Genomic DNA, 18735 nt, shown 5'->3' with positions numbered 1-18735 from the left:
ACATTCAACTGGAGAATTAGAATCGTACGATCTGCGAGTGTGGATGAGGAGCTAAGTTTGGTTCCAAGAGGGAGTTCATGAGGGGAGAGGTTTGAAGGGTTTACGTAACTTCCGGTCTGCAACTATGGTCGGATACAAGAGTTGTATTTCTCTACTTCGCTTCAACGGCCTCTTGTCTCCCCTTGACGGTAAAATAGGGCGACGGATATCTTTTCGGCTTTCAATGCAAAGGAAACTGGAAAAATGCGTTTTCCTTTTTTGTCGGGAAAAAAAATAATTTTAATTTTTATTATTTTTAAATTTATACAAAAGGATTGTTAGAGAATCATCCTTTTATATAGATTTAAAACAATAAAAATAAAAATGATAGTTTTTACTTTTTTTCTCTAACTAAATCGCTGATTATAGAATATTTAATATGAGAATATATTGATTTTTTCAAGGCATAATTATCTGCTTCGACATTGAGAGGTGATCTATAATAGGGTTGTTATGATAATGATAACTGTTACCAAACACAAAATACTATTACCATACCGATCCCTTCAGTAAATAAAAAAATGATATCGTTACCATTATCAGTAGAGTCGGTATACCGATCAATTAGTAAAGGTCACCAGTAATTGGTAAATTTATCAATATTTATAACAAGGGTTGATAATCTTTCAAAAAAAATTTGTTATATCCCAATGACCAAATCAATACCCTTAATTAATAGGGTTTAGGACACCCAGAAACAATCAAACAACAGTATTATAGCACAACATCTATACACAACACAGTTTCTATATTCCACGAAAACAAAAAATGAAAATCCAAACCAACACTTGCAAATCTAAACAAATTGATAACCTATAAACGTAAACACAAACAAATTCGAACGGTGATCCTCGTACCTCAAACAAAATCGAATTTTCATCCAGAAACAAACGCAATTAGATTTTAATAAACACGATCTAAGAAAAGGAAGAAGAGAGCCAACTATCAAACAAGGAGGCACGGGAGAGGCGAAGCAGTGGAGTCGCGGAGGCACGAGAGAGGCGGAGCTTTGGAGTCGCGAGGCGTAGTAGTGGAGTCCCGCGGAGGTGATGAAGACCTAGTACCACTAAAGTTACAATTACTAGGAGAATATTTAGTTTTAATTCTTGCCAATTAAGGCGGCTGAATTTTAGGAATAGACTTATATTAGGAGTAGTTTACTATGTTTATTAGGAATAGATTTGATTACTATAAAAGCCAAGTGTAGTTCGTATATGACATTCATTCAATTAATAACAAAAAAAACTGAGATTTTCTTCTTCATTGGTGCTTTCATTGAGAGGCTCCTTTGAATGGCAACAGATGAGGAATGACTCAATTCATTGGAGAACAAGCTGCAGGCTTTATGCCTGGTGCTTCAAACCAGAACTCAAGATTTTCATCAACTGTTGGCACACTTTGAAAAAGTGATCGTTGCTAGCTACAAGGGACGATATCGACGTAGGAGTACCCACAATAAAACCCATCGTCACTCGCATGCCAGTTATTCCGGATCATCATTTGATTCTCAAGTTCACTCTTCGTCAAGGAAAAAAGAGTTAAACGCCGACCTTGCAATTCCCGATCTCAAGATCATGATGATCTCAACAAAGAATCTCAAGAAGGACAGCACCGTGGATTCCAACAAAGTTGATCATCACATCAATGATAGTCGATCAGGGTCTACGTCGAATAGATCAGAGCAATCATCAATTGAAGATGAGGATGATGATTTGAATGAATTATCAACGCCTATTTTCGATGAAGAAAAAGAGGAAGACTTGAAATCTATTGATTTAGGGATAGATGAACTAATAGTCCCGATATTCGATGACTATCCGGATGAAAAAGATCTATTGTCGAAAGAGGAGATCAAAGAAGAAATAATGGAGGAGAAATCTCACATTATTCAAGAAGCAGATATCTTGACCATAATATGGTGCCGGTTGAATATGTCGATTTTGTCATTCCCAACTGGTTTGGCAAGGTCAAAAATCCTTCGATCTCTTTGACAATTGAAGTTGAGGGTTCAAGGAAGTATTGGTCAGATACATGTTTCTTCATATCAATGATATTATTCTCGACAAAATTTTTACTACTGCTAATACTCTTTAAAATTTGAGGTCGAGTTTTCTCCAACAAGGGAAATCCAATACAGTGGGTGTGGTTTCCTGATGTTTTCTTTGAGGACAAAGATTACTTCTTTGCTTATACGTGAGTATTGGCAAGGGAATTCCTTGGATTTGTAAGGATTCATTAGGAGGTCAGAACTGAGAAAGAAGGCAGTGGGCTGCGCAGACCAACAAAACGGTGAGAGTGAAATCAATGAATAAGTGAAAACCCTTAAAAATCAACGGTGTAGATCTTATTACAAATAGATCTAATGGTTATCATTAAAGAAATTAAAAATAACAATAATATTAAGTTATATATATATATATATATATATATATATGTCGGTAATCGTTAAAAACATCGGTGTTGAAATTTCATTACTATTATCGATATCGATGTTATCGGTAAAAATACCATATTGACGTATTGGTAATGGTATATCAATAAAGTGTCATTTTCGGTAACCAAAAGCTCAGTAACGGTACGGTATTGGATAATTTACCGCTACCATAACAGCCCTAAGAGCAACCACAATGGTGATTTTTGGATGGGACATGGGTAATGTATGAAGATTTGTGTTTTGCTGATGTGACTATATTTGGAGATGTGTTTTGTTGATGTGGTTGGGCCAACAAAATGTATTGATACAATGGTGTAAATTTCGTGGTTTATTTTTGTGTAATAGAGGTGGGGCCTGATATTGATTTTTTTTGTAAAAATATGTGTATATATTGAAATGGGTCCCATACATGACATAAATCCATAAACCGAGCAAGCATATGAGCCAAGTAAAGTTCATGCTTGCATGCTTGGTCCAACAAAACAAAACCACTAAGAGCACTTGCAATGGTGCTAATCTAATGAGGTATTGGTGAGTAGGGCTGGGACTGGGTTGGTTTTACCGGTCATTATCGGCCAATCGACCCATTACCGATCTGTCGATAATCAATCGTCAATCGACCCATGGAGTCGGGCCGATATTTTTACCTGACCCATGCAAAGGTGGGTCAGTTGGTGGTTTCTAAAATACTCAAAAATCGATTGGCCGATAATTATCGACCAATCGACTATTAAAAGAAATTACTCAAATTAGTATTAAGTAAAGTATATTGGTATGTTATTATAACTTAAATGTTAATTGTTAATATATTTGTTATGTTATTTACTATTAAAAGAAGACTTATATTGTGTTTGGATTGAGGGATTTGGGGGGAAAGGAAAAGAAGGGAAATGGAGTTTCCTTCTAATTTCTTTGTTTGGATAGTTTAGATAAAATTAAGGAGAGAGATTTGAAGAGGATTGAGATAAAGATTTCATTAGAAGGAGGGATTTGGAGAGAATTAGGGGGAAGATTTCCTTCCCTTCCCTTCCCTTCTATTCCCTTCCCCCCAAATCCCTCAATCCAAACACACTATTAGAGTTTTAGACCACTTCAAAATGACTGTGGTAAACAAACTTTGGTCATTGAACACTTATCCCCAATTGCACGATTAGGTCTTCATAAGAGGAAGCAACACAAAACAACGAAGCTGAGCAGCATCAGAGATTCAGAAGAAAAACAACTTCGTGAAATCTTAACACTTCTCCTTCATTTCCTTCTTGATCTCATGTCCCAACTCACTCGAATCAACGGTTTGACTCTTCGGTGACTTCTTTCCCATCAAGATCTCTAGCTTCAACAATCTTTCCTCTGGTGTTCGGCTTAGATATGTGATTTTCTTAGTTGTTCAAGATTAGAAACTCCCTTCACCTTCATCTTTCAATGGCGTCTGTTTGTGGCTTTTTTGGGATTTGGGTTTTAATCTCATAATTTATCTGGATGATTCTACTAGTTTTCATTTTTCTCGTTCTTTTGTGTCGTTTGGGAATTTCCATTGGTTGGACTTGGTGTGTTGTTCTGTACGGGTTCTATTGTGGTAAATCTTTGGTTTATTGTCATGTGCTTTTTTGATCTTGATGTATATGGGCTTAGGATATCTCAGCCCTTCCCTTTGTGTGTTTTTCTACTGAGATGAAAATTTTGGAAATTGCTAATTTGTTATACGGTTCTTGTGAAACGTCAGTTGTTACCAACAACCGACCCACTGGGTAACCAATAAAATCGGTTGCCAACCATTACCCGACCCATAAAAGCCAGGCCGATCATGGTTTCCCATAATTGACATAGTCAGTTGATTGGTTCGAGCCGATAGTTGGTTGATAACCAATGGACCTGACCCGGTCCCAGCCCTATGGGTGAGTTTTAATGGGGTATGAATACAAAAGTGTGCACAATGGAACAATTTTGTTGTCCCAATTTTTTTGGGAACAACATGAGGGAAGGGAAGATTGGTGTCTTCCTTGTTGGCTTCGACACATGGGGCCCACTTGTACCATACTCACAATTACACCAAAAATAAATATTGGGTCCCACCTCTATTACACAAAAAATAAGCCAGTAAATTTACATCATTGTACCAATATATATTTTGTTGACCTAGCCACATCTTCAAAACACATCTCCCAATATATTTTGTTGTCCCCAACAAAATTTTATTATTGTGGCTGCTCTAAAGTGGCATTGTTATGCCCATCTTTTGATCAATGGCCAAACAAAATTAGCAAAAACAACACCCATGGCCCAACAAAATGGTACCATTGTGATTACTCTTACAGGCTACAACTTTCTCTATTCCTGTAACCGTGTCTGCGACTGTTCAATCATAATTTTTAAAATCGACCCATCAAGATTGAAGGTTCAAGGTTTTTGAGATTCAACTGGTACGACGAAGGTTGAATCATTGATCTATAATATAGAATAAACTAATATACATAATTTATTTATATAACATATTAATATATATATATATATATATGTGTATATATATATATTAATTATTATATATTATATATATATATATATATATATAACCATAGAATCCAATTATTATTCTTTGACTGGTTCGAAATGACTTTCCCAGACAGAGGTAATAATTATCCCCAAACTATACCTTCGGTAAAAATCACCGAAAAATCCCAAAACCCAGAGAGTAATAGTATTACTCCAATTACCCCTTTTAAATTAGCAAAAACCGATAAGGAATTCAAAAACTTAGTTGAACAAAACAATTTCACAAATCAACATTTATCCACAATAGGACAACAGTTGAATAGGATTGAGGACTACGTCCAAAACCCAATTCTTCATCCTACTTTGGATAAACCAGTTTTCAAACCCTATGAAATCCCTCCAAAATTAGTTAAAACCTTAAAACCAGAAAACAGTGATTTCATAGAAGCCTTAGACTGCAAGGATTGCCCTTTATCTTTACCTTCGGTTAATATTACCGAAAGGACCCAAAATTGGCAGGATATGACTCAGAATACTGTTGTTGAGTCTGAACATCCTCCTTTAAACCATCTCAATCATCAAAACACCCCTACCATTGCTATCCCATGCAAGATAGGAAAAACTGAAAATTTAGAGGAAACTAAAAACCAATTAAGTAGTATTACTACTCAAATCCTTTCCCCACAACGTCCAGATACTTCGGAACTATTTCCAAAACCTCTAGCAAATAATGAGGTAAAACCCCACAATGATCCCTCTTTCGAAATAGAATGGTGGGAATCATTACTTTTAGACACTGACACAACAACCAATAGTGCTCTAGAAAAACCAAACAATCTTAATTCAAGAAAAATAAACAATTCATCTTTAACCATGGATTGGTGGGAATCGCTACTCCTCGACACTGAACCAAAAGATAGTAGTGATCTAGATAGCAAATTAAACCAATTACGGAATGAGATTTCTCATTTCCCTTCTCTCCCAATTCCGGATACTGCGGAACCATCTTCAAAACCTGCACTTCATAATCTCGACAAAATGACTGGTCGCACTGATAGTTCAGATTGTGAGATTAACAAACTGACGTGGCAGTCTCCACAAAAACTATATTATTCAAAAACAACTGCACCAGATCTTCTTTTAGAAGAGAAACAAACTAATCAAATGAAATACAATGCCGATACGATCTATGAATGGAACATAGATGGTATGTCTGATTACAATATTCTCAATCTGTTGCAACAAATGACCATGGTAAGCAATGCTTACAAAACCAAAATAGATACCACTGATCAAGCGATTGCTAATTTGTTAGTCGTTGGTTTCACTGGTCAATTAAAAGGATGGTGGGATTACCATCTTACTTCATCCCAACAAAACGAAATCCTTAGTGCTGTCAAAACTGCTTCTGACATCTTCTCCATTTCAAAACATTTCTTAGTAGATCCCTCTAGCATTAGAGATAGGTCTTCTGAACTCTTAGCAAACTTAAGATGCAAAAAACTCCATGATTTTAAACAATACAAAGATACTTTTCTAACCAGAGTCATGATGCGTCCTGACAACAATCAACCCTTCTGGAAAGAGAAGTTCTTAGCAGGACTTCCGATTCTATTAGGTGATAAGGTTAGAGACAAAATTAGATCAATCCATAATGATCAGATACCGTATGATCAACTGACATATGGTGATTTGGTTAGTCAAATACAAAAGGTAGGATTACAATTATGTTCTGACATTAAACTTCAAAAACAATTAAAATTTGAACAGAACAAATATAAAAATGAATTAGGATCCTTTTGTAAACAATTTGGATTTGAGGACAACTGTCCAAAAAGAAAAGAAATCAAAAAAGAAAAACATGATAGGTCAAATTACCAATCTAGGTCTTCTAGATTTAAGCGACCTGATTATTACAATAAACCGAATTTTCAGAAAAAACAAACAGAAAAGCCAAATTTAGATACAAAGTTTGTAGTTTGTTTTAAATGTAACAAACCAGGACATAAGGCACCATTTTGTCACTTGAACAAAAGAATTCATGAGCTCGAACTCGATGCTCCAATTTTAGCAAAATTAGAATTACTACTCTTAAACACTAATGATGAAACATCGTCAGTTAGTAGTGATGCTGATAGTGAACTCCAATTAGAAGATTTAAGTTCCTCTTCTCCTGAATGCAACATGCTTTCTCGAGACCAGGGTTTCTTTCTTGATGTGGTGAACCACATTGAGGACCCTGAAATTAAATTAGCCTATTTAGAAAAATTAAAACAAAATTTAGATAGGCCAAGCAAAGATGTAAAAACACCAGTAGCCACATATAACTTGAGAGACATTTTGTCTAAACATGACAAAAAACCCATAAAATGTGATGACGGTGTTTCGGAATTACAATTTGAGATTTTCAAAATCAAAAATGAAATCAAGATTCTTAAAAATAAACAAATTAAGGATCGTTGACAAATCAATGAATTAGTTCAAATTATTGACAAAGGCAAAAGTTTGTTTAAATCAGAAACTCCTAGTGAGTTGGAAGAAATTGAAAGAACAAATCAAATTGAGACTGAAGAAATTATGGCCAATAGTTCCTATCAGGAAGAAAAACCATTTCTTGGTTACTTATCACGTCTCATTATTAGTCAAAAATGGTTTATTAAAATCACAATTAAAATAAAAAATTCTTATTCTTTTGATACCATTGCTTTGGTTGATTCCGGAGCAGAATTAAACTGCATTCGTGCAGATTTGGCCCCTCAAAGGTTTTGGGAAACCACTATTGAAGGCATGAAAACTGCCAATGGTGATGATTTACAAATAAAATATAAATTATCTGAAGTTACCATTCAAAATTCTAGTATTGGTTTCTCCACTGACTTTTTTGGTATTAAAAATATTTCAAAAAATATTATTTTGGGAACACCTTTTCTTGATCTTATCAAACCCTTTAAAGTTGATTATGATGGCATTCAATCAATGATAATGGGAAAAATAATACATTTTCCATTTATTAATCAACCTGTTATCTCTAATATTAATCTATTAAAGCAGCAGGCTATACATCGTTATAGTCTCAATATTCTAACCGCTTATGCAGAAACATGTAGAAACAATGAGTGGTTGCTCTGACAAAGGCAGAGGCAATGGAAGGTTCTATGCCATCAACAGATCCTCAGAATCTAAAAGAATTTCACATTATTTCAAAATTTATTCTCATGGAACGAGAATACCATTGCAAAAATTCATCAAAAGTTGTTTCAAAAATTTTCCTACAAATTGGCATCATATGCCACAAGATTTGCGAAAAACTTAAAGAAATTATTCTGATTCAATTTCTATTTAAAAATACCGTTCTTTGTCCCAGAAAAAGGACACATACGAGTCAATCCTCGGTAAGATCATTGACACCAAAAATGACAAAAACTCTTTAACAAGTTTTCATTCTGATGATCTTCTGAGTGATTAAAAACTGTTCAAACCCAGTTATGGTTTGGCTATTCCACTGCAAACGGTCAGTGGTAAAGAATCAATCAAATCCGTTGATAATTGGAGACTTTACTAAAAAGTCCAAAAATCCCATGCGGTACCTAATCAAATCTAGGTTAAAGGTTTGGCTATTCCACCTCAAACGATCGGTGGTAAAGAAATTATCAAATCCGTTAAAAGCTGGAGATTTTGCTAAAAAATCCAAAAATCCCACTGGGTAAAATCTCAAGGCCAGGTTCACAGCAAGCTGGCACATATCCACCTATAGTGTCTGCTTTTCCTGACAAAAACAAAAGAGACGACATACTCATTAACAGCCTCAGTCGTCAAAACTACAGGAACTCGACAACGCTACAGGACAAAGCAAAAGCAACAGTGACAAGAGTGAAAGCTACAGGGATTCGGCGCAAAAGTTAAAGTAGGCCAAAATATTCTAAAAAGCTTTTCACTCTTAATCCAAATGTCATGCTCTCTCCATCTATATAAGGAGAAGACATGTAGGAGGAAAAAACACACCTTAGAAAACACACCTTCGGTAAAAATCAACTAAGTTTTGATATTTAATGTTAAAGTATCTAATAGATTTTGATCATTTAAGGAGACGGTGAAATTTGGGTAACAATCAAAATAGATTGAACCACTGCAGAGACTTGTCTCTACCGTTCCTAAGAGAGAATCATTAAAGTCTAATAGTCTACAATCACGTAGACATAATAAGATTGAGGTATCTAATCCTTCTCTGGTTAAGGGTTTGACACCTATTTGGACTAGGCCAATGTGGAGATAATTGTATTTAGACTTATGTTTTGAAATTGATTTTGAGGTGAATAATTTAATTGTTTCGTGACTTTTGAATAGAGGTACATCACGCTCCTCGGTTTTGATTGTATAATCTGTCCTATTTAAAATTGATAACTTAGATTCTTTTTTATAAATTTTGTTAATTTCTACTCGGGGGATATCCCAAGTATCAATTGATCTATCTAAGTTTTCAAGATTAATCTCCTCAGTGTTGACGATTCCATCGCCAACAACTGAGCTGGAGGTAGACATTGATCTAAAGAGTGAGCTCATGTCTGAACTCGGGTACGGTGACCTACGAATTGTTTCCTATAGGGTTTGATACATGCCTACCATGGTGGGAAGAGGCCACTCGGGACTTACTGGCTTATCCGTCGGCCCTTACTGCCTGTCCTCCCCCACAAACGCCAGCATGACCGACCCTATATTTCACAACTATCGGCCAGACACCAACCCAGACCGTAAGCGACACATACTCACTATTTTAGATAATGCACTTGCCTCTGGCTCCGATACCAAGACGACGAGGATCAAGGCAAGCGGAGAGGAGACTAAGGGAGAAGACTAAGACAGGCAATTGAGGCCTGTGATACGTCTTAAAGTAGACGTATACAAAAATTTATATAAAAGAAATCTAAAGTAGAATCAAATTTAAACAGTTTATGGACAGATTAATTTAAACAAATATTAAGAATAAAATAAATTCAAATAATAGACATAAAATTAATAAAATAAATTGAATTAAAATGAATTGGATAAAACCATCCATTAGTGGTTAAACCATCCGGTGGAGGTAGCAGCAGTTTAATGGAAGCATAAAATAATTTAAAGCTTTAGGAGGTAGAACCAGCCAAACAATTGATAATAAGAATTGAATAAAAGATATCAAACAATATCTGTATTGATTGATTGATAACAGATATCTGTATGAATATCTGTTTGTTTGAGGAACAATTGCGATATCTGTATAGATATCGGCTACATATAAGTATATATGTAGGCTTTTTGTTTAAAGCATATAAATTATGCAAACATATATGTATGCAAGCATATATGAAAGCTTATTAAAAACTAACCTACTAGCAGGAGCTCCTAAGAGACCTCAGAAGAAGGAGAGTTTTTGAGATATTTGTTCTAAGGTGTGTTCTAAGGTCCCTCCTCCCTCCTACATGTCTTCTCCTTATATAGATGGAGAGAGCATGACATTTGGATTAAGAGTGAAAAGCTTTTTGGAATATTTTGGCCTACTTTAACTTTTGCGCCGAATCTCTGTAGCTTTCACTCTTGTCACTGTTGCTTTTGCTTTGTCCTGTAGCGCTGCCGAGTTCCTGTAGTTTTGACGACTGGTGCTGGTAATGAGTATGTCGTCTCTTTTGTTTTTGTCAGGAAAAGCAGACACTATAGGTGGATATGTGCCAGTTTGCTGTGAACATGGTCTTGAGATTTTTGGATTTTTGAGCAAAATCTCCGGCTATCAATGGATTTGATAATTTCTTTACCACCGACCGTTTGAGGTGGAATAGCCAAACCTTTAACCTAGATTTGATTAGGTACCGCATGGGATTTTTGGACTTTTTAGTAAAGTCTCCAACTATCAACGGATTTGATTGTTTCTTTTCCACCGACCGTTTACAGTGGAATAGTCAAACCATGACTGGGTTTGAACAGTTTCAATCCTCTAGGAGATCATCTGATTCAAGGCTTTGGGAAGATTTTATAGATGATCGAACAGAGGATTGGCTGGTCTTTAATTCAGAAAGAGTTTTTTGGAGAAATTCAGTTAATTCATTTTCTGAATTGGCTGAAACCAGTTTTGAGCTAATAAATGATTTTATCCCTTGGAAGTTCTGGTGTTCCTTCTCTGGGGTCTTTAAAAAAGTTTTGTTTACTGAAAGCCATTTTTTGATATTGTCAGGATAAGCCCTCCAGGGATTAAATTTATCCCACCATTTGCACTTGAAGACACGTATAAGGAATTTTTGTGAATTGGGTTCAGTATGAAAATCATAAACCCAGTTTGATATCCAAGATATTGCACATGAAGAGAAAAAATATAAGAAATCCAGGAATATGATGCAGAATAAGCAATACAATAAATAAGCAATCATCGACAATCCAATCAGGGAATATAGTACCCGATAAGGCTATATAACACTGTAACCATGAACCCCGGCCACCAGAAATCCATAATCCACAATTCATAGTCCGTAATCCATAATCCACCCCTGGACCCACCCTAATCCCCGTAGGGTGTCTCCCAGTCCAGGTCCACACCAAAACTAGATGAGGATCGGATATCCCGATAGCATAGCCTACACCAGAGAGCGTCCCTTGTGATGCACCTCATCTCAGACGGTCTACAGGTACGTACCCGATCTATATATATATCATCCATCGTAAATCCATATCCAATAAATTGGGCTCCTATATGGACCCCACAGTCTACATCAACCACCTCCAATCACCTCCAACCACCTCACTCCTAAAAACAATCCAATAATCATAATCAACTAGGAATATAAATAAACATATAACAAGCCGTATTTCCACCCCCGGAAACGGACAAAACCACCATATAATAAGAGTCCGTGAAACCGGAACTCTAGAATCACAAGTAAGAGTAAGGAAACTCCTACCTGGAAATCGGAAAGCAAATACCACGCAAGCGTCCCCGTCAACCCCTGACTCCGAAAGTCAACTCGCTCCGAATCTCAATCGGGGTCACCGTCTACACCGGAAAACATAAAATACGAAAATCCAGTGAAAATACGTTCGGTCACTGTCAAAGTCAATGGTCAAAGTCAAAGGTCAAACAGTATCGAACCGGGTCAAACAGGGTAAAGCCGATCAAACAGGGTCAAACAGTGTGAAACCGGGTCAAACAGTGCCAAACCGGGTGAAACAGTGCCAAACCGGGTCAAACCGGTCAACACACCAGTCAACAGAGTCAACTCGGCCTGACTCGGTCAACTCAGTCGAAACCCATTCAACACTACCACCGGCGATTCGGCCACCAAACCCGACCAAACCACACACCAAATTGAAGAGCTCGAAGAGATGAACTCATAGGTACCTGAATCAACCCAAACCGTCGCCGGAATCGGCCGGATCGACCAAAGAAACCCACGGTGGCTGGAAACTTCAAACTCCGATATCTCCCTAACCACAGCTCCGATCGACGTGATTCCACTTGGGTTATACTCGTCTCACTCCTACACTTCTTTTGATACCAGCCCTGACTGTCACGTCGCCGGAATCACAAAATCACTGTCAAACCCGTTTCAGAGAGAGAAAGAGGAGAGAGAGAGTGAAAATCGTGAAACAAGAGGGTGTTTTTGAAAAATTTAAAAAGTTTTGGTATTTAATTAATTAATTCATCTTTTCACTGTAGTCCCTACAGTTTTTACAGAAATGCCATTGTACCTTTATAAGACATATACACGTATTAACTTAAAAAAAATCATAACTAATTCCATTTAACTCCGATTAAGGTGATTCTTGTCCCAAAAATTTTCTTTTTAAATTCCCCATTTATGAAAAATATTTCCAGATTTTTATCTTAATTTAATTTTTATTCTCCCCAAATCCTGGTTTGCGATCATCGAGGTTCACTCCACCTCGATCAATGCGTAAATAAACTATGAATAGTGTAAAAATTAGGTCAGGATATTACATGTCCTGGTTTGTTACATTTAAAACAAACTACAGTCTTTGTATCTAAATTTGGCTTTTCTGTTTGTTTTTTCCGAAAATTCGGTTTATTGTAATAATCAGGTCGCTTAAATCTAGAAGACCTAGATTGGTAATTTGACCTATCATGTTTTTCTTTTTTGATTTCTTTTCTTTTTGGACAGTTGTCCTCAAATCCAAATTGTTTACAAAAGGATCCTAATTCATTTTTATATTTGTTCTGTTCAAATTTTAATTGTTTTTGAAGTTTAATGTCATAACATAATTGGAATCCTACCTTTTGTATTTGACTAACCAAATCACCATATGTCAGTTGATCATACGATATCTGATCATTGTGGATTGATTTAATTTTGTCTCTAACCTTATCACCTAATAGAATCGGAAGTCCTGCTAAGAACTTCTCTTTCCAGAAGGGTTGATTGTTGTCAGGACGCATCATGACTCTGGTTAGAAAAGTATCTTTGTATTGTTTAAAATCATGGAGTTTTTTGCATCTTAAGTTTGCTAAGAGTTCAGAAGACCTATCTCTAATGCTAGAGGGATCTACTAAGAAATGTTTTGAGATGGAGAAGATTAAGGTTGCAACCGCATCCTGTATATCTTCACCGAATTCACTTTTGATAATAGTACCGTCAGAAGCAGTTTTGACAGCACTAAGGATTTCGTTTTGTTGGGATGAAGTAAGATGGTAATCCCACCATCCCTTTAATTGACCAGCGAAACCAGCGACTAACAAATAAATCGCTTGATCAGTGGTATCCATTTTGGTTTTGTAAGCATTGCTTACCATGGTCATTTGTTGCAACAGATTGAGAATATTGTAATCAGACATACCATCTATGTTCCATTCATAGATTGTATCGGCATTGTATTTCATTTGATTGGTTTGTTTCTCTTCTAAAAGAAGATCTGGTGCAGTTGTTTTTGAATAATATAGTTTTTGTGGAGACTGTCATATCAGTTTGTTAATCTCACAATCTGAACTGTCAGTGCGACCAGTCATTTTGTCGAGATTATGAAGTGCAGGTTTTGAAGATGGTTCCGGAGTATCCGGAATTTGGAGAGAAGGGAAATGAGAAATCTCATTCCGTAATTGGTTTAATTTGCTATCTAGATCACTACCATCTTTTGGTTCAGTGTCGAGGAGTAGCGATTCACACCAATCCATGGTTAATGATGAATTGTTTATTTTTCTTGAATTAAGATTGTTTGGTTTTTCTAGAGCACTATTGGTTGTTGTGTCAGTGTCTAAAAGTAATGATTCCCACCATTCTATTTCGAAAGAGGGATCATTGTGGGGTTTTACCTCATTATTTGCTAGAGGTTTTGGAAATAGTTCCGAAGTATCTGGATGTTGTAGGGAAAGGATTTGAGTAGTAATACTACTTAATTGGTTTTTAGTTTCCTCTAAATTTTCAGTTTTTCCTATCTTGCATGGGATAGCAATGGTAGGGGTGTTTTGATGATTGAGATGGTTTGAAGGAGGTTATTTGTTCAGCTATTTTCGAACACCAAAATAGGTGCTGAAAAATAACCCAATTTAATCCTTGCGACTTAAGAAAAACTTGTTGAGTATAGTGAGAAGCAAGGGTATCTCCCGCAGAGGATTGGAATATAATTGCAAATCAAATCTAATTGTGACTCGAGCTAGACAGTATTGTGATTCGAGCTAAACGACTAACTTAGAATAATCAATAAGAAGTAGGAAACATTTTTGATTCTTATAAGAGGAAGAGTCAAGGGAAAGCTATCCACCACTAACAATCATGTACTGCTGCAATCTTCAACTGTAATTCTTGATTCACGAATGATGATGTTTAAGATAAAACAATGGCATGTTGATTTTATCTTATTGCTCTCTCTTAATTAGTATGTCAAGTGCATGGCATGTACTCCTTAACTTAGTTCTTAAGATGCAATCTAGAATGGCATGTTCATAGATTCAACACTCAAGAATCATTAAGCACAAAGAAAGCAAACATCACTAAATTCACAAGATGTGGCATGCATCTTACATAACCTAGAAATCAATTCACATGAATATGAGCTATCTTATTCATTGGCTACTTGAGACTTTATGAAGATATGGGCGATCAATCATATTGTCCTAGCAATAGAATTCTAAGACATGCATCTAAGCGTGCACTCAAAGAAACATATCTCAGATTTCATCAACAAGTAATATAGTGAAAAGATTTTCATTCGATCTCAGGAAATAAGATTAAAGATTAACGAAGCATCAGTACAATCATGTTCGGGCTTCAACCAGCCCCTTAACTGAAGGAAAACTAGCCACTCATCATCTGTTTTGAACACTCAAACACATAAGAGAAAGAGACAACCAATTAGTAGATCTCCGCTTGCTTGCTGCCGGTTTCACCTTCTCTTTGTGTTCTCCGTTCGTTCTTTCCTCCGTCCGTGTGTTCTTCGTTCGTTCTTTCCTCCGTCCATGTGTTCTTCGATGACTTTTACATCCCTTTTATAGTTTCACAATAGGGCACGACTGAGACTTTTGAGACAAAATAGGAATTAAGTCCAATTACCATAAGGAAGTGATTCTCCTAATTGATACAGAACTCGACTTTCGATACACTTCTCCTTATGGAAACTGAACTTAATTGATTGAGAGAGTTGTCATTGACTTCTAACACATGATTCGAGTGCCCCGTAATCTCCCAAGATTTGTTCCGTGTCTTGAGTACCAAGAATAGTAACTTGAGATATCAAATCTTCTAATTTCGTATATAATTTCTGCACTGAACCACTGATGCTAAAACTGATGCAACTTCCTCTAGGGAACTCCAAATCACGAACCGTAAAATTCTATGGAAACTAGACTTCTAGATCTTTCCAAGGGTATATCACTCGTTGTCCAATTCCTCCTGAGCACGTCCAGTTTATTCCGTGAAATTGACGAATCTGTTTAGGAACCTGACTTGGCTTCAAAATTGTAAACATATTCATCTTTTCTCATTTCACCATATTTTTGCCTCTTTAGCTCTCAATCACCATTAGGGACGTATTCCTTCAAAACTTACACAAAACACATCAAAACAACCAATTTCACAAAGGAAACTAGTGCAAAGTATATGAATAAGGGATGTAAAATGTGCATAAATATGTGTTATCAAATACCCCCAAACCTGATCTTTTGCTAGTCCCCGAGCAAAATGGTAAACAAAAGATAAATAATAACCTAGGCCACTTTCGTAGGGAAACACGATGACACTTAGCGTGTGTCACAAGCCTTTAAACCTCTAGGTGTCCCTAGTAGGAGGAGTTGTGTCTCCTGAGGGTTTACTAGAACGATACCCACAAACATTTATGAAACCAAAATTGTAAAAGGGCATCCTTTAAACAAACTAATAGAAACCAATGTGTGTCAATCGTACTCAATGAACTAAGATCATGCCACTATAAGGAAATACATCACAATGTATAGACTAATGCAGATACTCATAAAATCCAAGCTTCAAAGAAACACCATACCCGAATGCCATGGAATAAATTCGCCTCGACTCTATACCTCACATGATAACTTTCTCTCCTTTTCTTTTAGTTCACTCAGAACCTAGGGCTTGAAATCTCTCACAAGCATACGTGGCGGAAGTTATGTGAAACAGGTAAGGATATTCCACGTATGAATAGATGACAATGAAGCACATTTCTAGAAAGAAGATCTCACGAAAGAAATCAGATACTAAGAACACAGATAAACCATAACACTTATCTTCACTTCCAAGAGAAATTCACCCAAAAATCAGTTAGGTCTTTTGTTATGGTTGTAACGTAAGGTAAGGCTTATGGGTAGGAAAGAAAGGAATACAAAGGATCAGAGCTTGAGCTATACTAAAGTCTTGCATTCATGAAGTACAATAGGTTGGCCCGCTTATAAACTTTGTAATTGGTGTCCAGGCCTTCAGTGCTCTTCTTCTTTTTTTTCTTTTTCTTTTTTTTTTCACTTGGGAGCTCAAATGATTTTTCCTTAATTTGTGAGCTCATATTCTTCTCAACTCCAATTTCGTTTCTTTTTTTTTTTTTTTTTTTTCATTACAACATATTTCTTTCTTCCAATCAAAGCACAATCTGCCTCGGTACACACCATTTTTTTTTCTTTTATTTCCAGCTCAACCTTCGAATTTCTACAAGATTACCTTAACATAGCTCAAGCTACAGGGTAGGTTCAGAACAGGGCAAGCTGGATAAGTTGAGGGTAATGAAAGAAAAGGCTTAAGTGTTTGGTTTCAACAGGGTAAACGGCGCACACAAAAGGTAATGAATTCAAAAGGTTTAACAAGGGTAAGACACACATAGCCTAACTTCATCTTTCAGGGTTCATTCAACTCAAAAGCAAAGGCAAGCATCATGATATCTGTATAGAGATTAGTTCTTTAGTATCCAATGCAAGGCCTAGTGAGATCAATCTAAACGATGAAGTTGAGAGTGTTTAAGAATAGAAATAACAATGCATCTCTCAGAAAAAATCAGTATAGGCTCAAAAATCTCACAAGGTAGTCTCCACTATTTTTCCACAGTTCATTCTGCTATGGCATCCTTGTCCACCAAGATATTAAGAGCACAACACAATTAAATGAATCATCTATGATGCAATCCCTACGTGACACTCTCTCAGTCAAAGATTATTGATCAATGCACACCATATACATCTCCATTAGTAAGCAAAAGTAGCACTTCAACTCAAGGTTTCAAAACAGTTTTTTTTTTTTTTTTTTTTTAACTCTAAACATTTCCCGCACCCCCAAACCTAAACTAAACATTGTCCCAATGTTAAGAAATTAAAACACAGAACAAGCTAAGCCAAGCATGGAAAGAGGGAAACACAACTAACTATTAGAAATTAAAACTGAAAAGAAAAGAAAAGTTACTAGAGTGTAGCCTTCTCCCTTGTTGGGTTGCCTCCCAAGTAGCGCTTGAGTTAACGTCTTCAGCCAGACGGCACCACAAATCATGCACTAACATCAGGGTCACGGAGAGGTACATTCTCCACCAACCGCTCTGTGACCAACTTAAGGTATGGCTTAAGCCGATGCCCATTCACCTTAAAAGTGCTCCCTGTTTTTGGATTCTGAATTTCAACTGCACCATGAGAGAAAACATTAGTAACAACAAATGGTCCACACCAACGAGAGCGAAGTTTACCCGGAAACAACTTAAGTCGAGAATCAAAGAGAAGGACTTTCTGGCCAACTTCAAAGGTCTTCTTGGCAATTAGCTTATCATGAAACGCCTTTGTCTTCTCCTTGTAAATTCGAGAATTCTCATATGCTTCAGTCCTTAACTCGTCAAGTTCGTTCAACTGAAGACGTCTATGATCACCCGCCAACCTCATATCAAAATTGAACTTCTTGATGGCCCAATAAGCACGGTGTTCAAGCTCCACTGGAAGATGGCATGACTTCCCATATAGTAACCGAAAAGGACTCATGCCAATGGGGGTCTTGTAGGCAGTTCTATATGCCCATAAAGCATCGTCCAACCTATCACTCCAATCTTTTCGGTTTGTATTGACGGTTCTTTCTAGAATGTGTTTAATCTCTCTATTCGAAACTTCTGCTTGACCATTCGTTTGAGGGTGGTATGGTGTAGACAATTTGTGAGTGATATTATACTTCTTCAACAAAGCTTCAAAAGATCTGTTACAAAAATGAGTTCCTCCATCGCTGACAATAGCTCGAGGCGTACCAAACCTTGAAAAGATTTTAGCTCGAAGAAAACTGAGAACAACTTTAGAATCATTAGTCCGAGTGGCCTGTGCCTCCACCCACTTAGAA

The 18735-nt window shown here is 36.5% G+C and overlaps 1 pseudogene; it reads left to right on the top strand.

Moving 5' to 3' along the window:
• Positions 1-18735, top strand: part of LOC119987880 — a 76749-nt pseudogene that overhangs the window by 27305 nt on the left and 30709 nt on the right.

This window comes from Tripterygium wilfordii, chromosome 21 (assembly GCF_013401445.1).
Source record: "Tripterygium wilfordii isolate XIE 37 chromosome 21, ASM1340144v1, whole genome shotgun sequence".
Classification (NCBI taxonomy): Eukaryota; Viridiplantae; Streptophyta; class Magnoliopsida; order Celastrales; family Celastraceae; genus Tripterygium; species Tripterygium wilfordii.
Note: the sequence above shows the minus strand (reverse complement) of the source record. Positions and strands in the feature narration are given on the sequence as shown.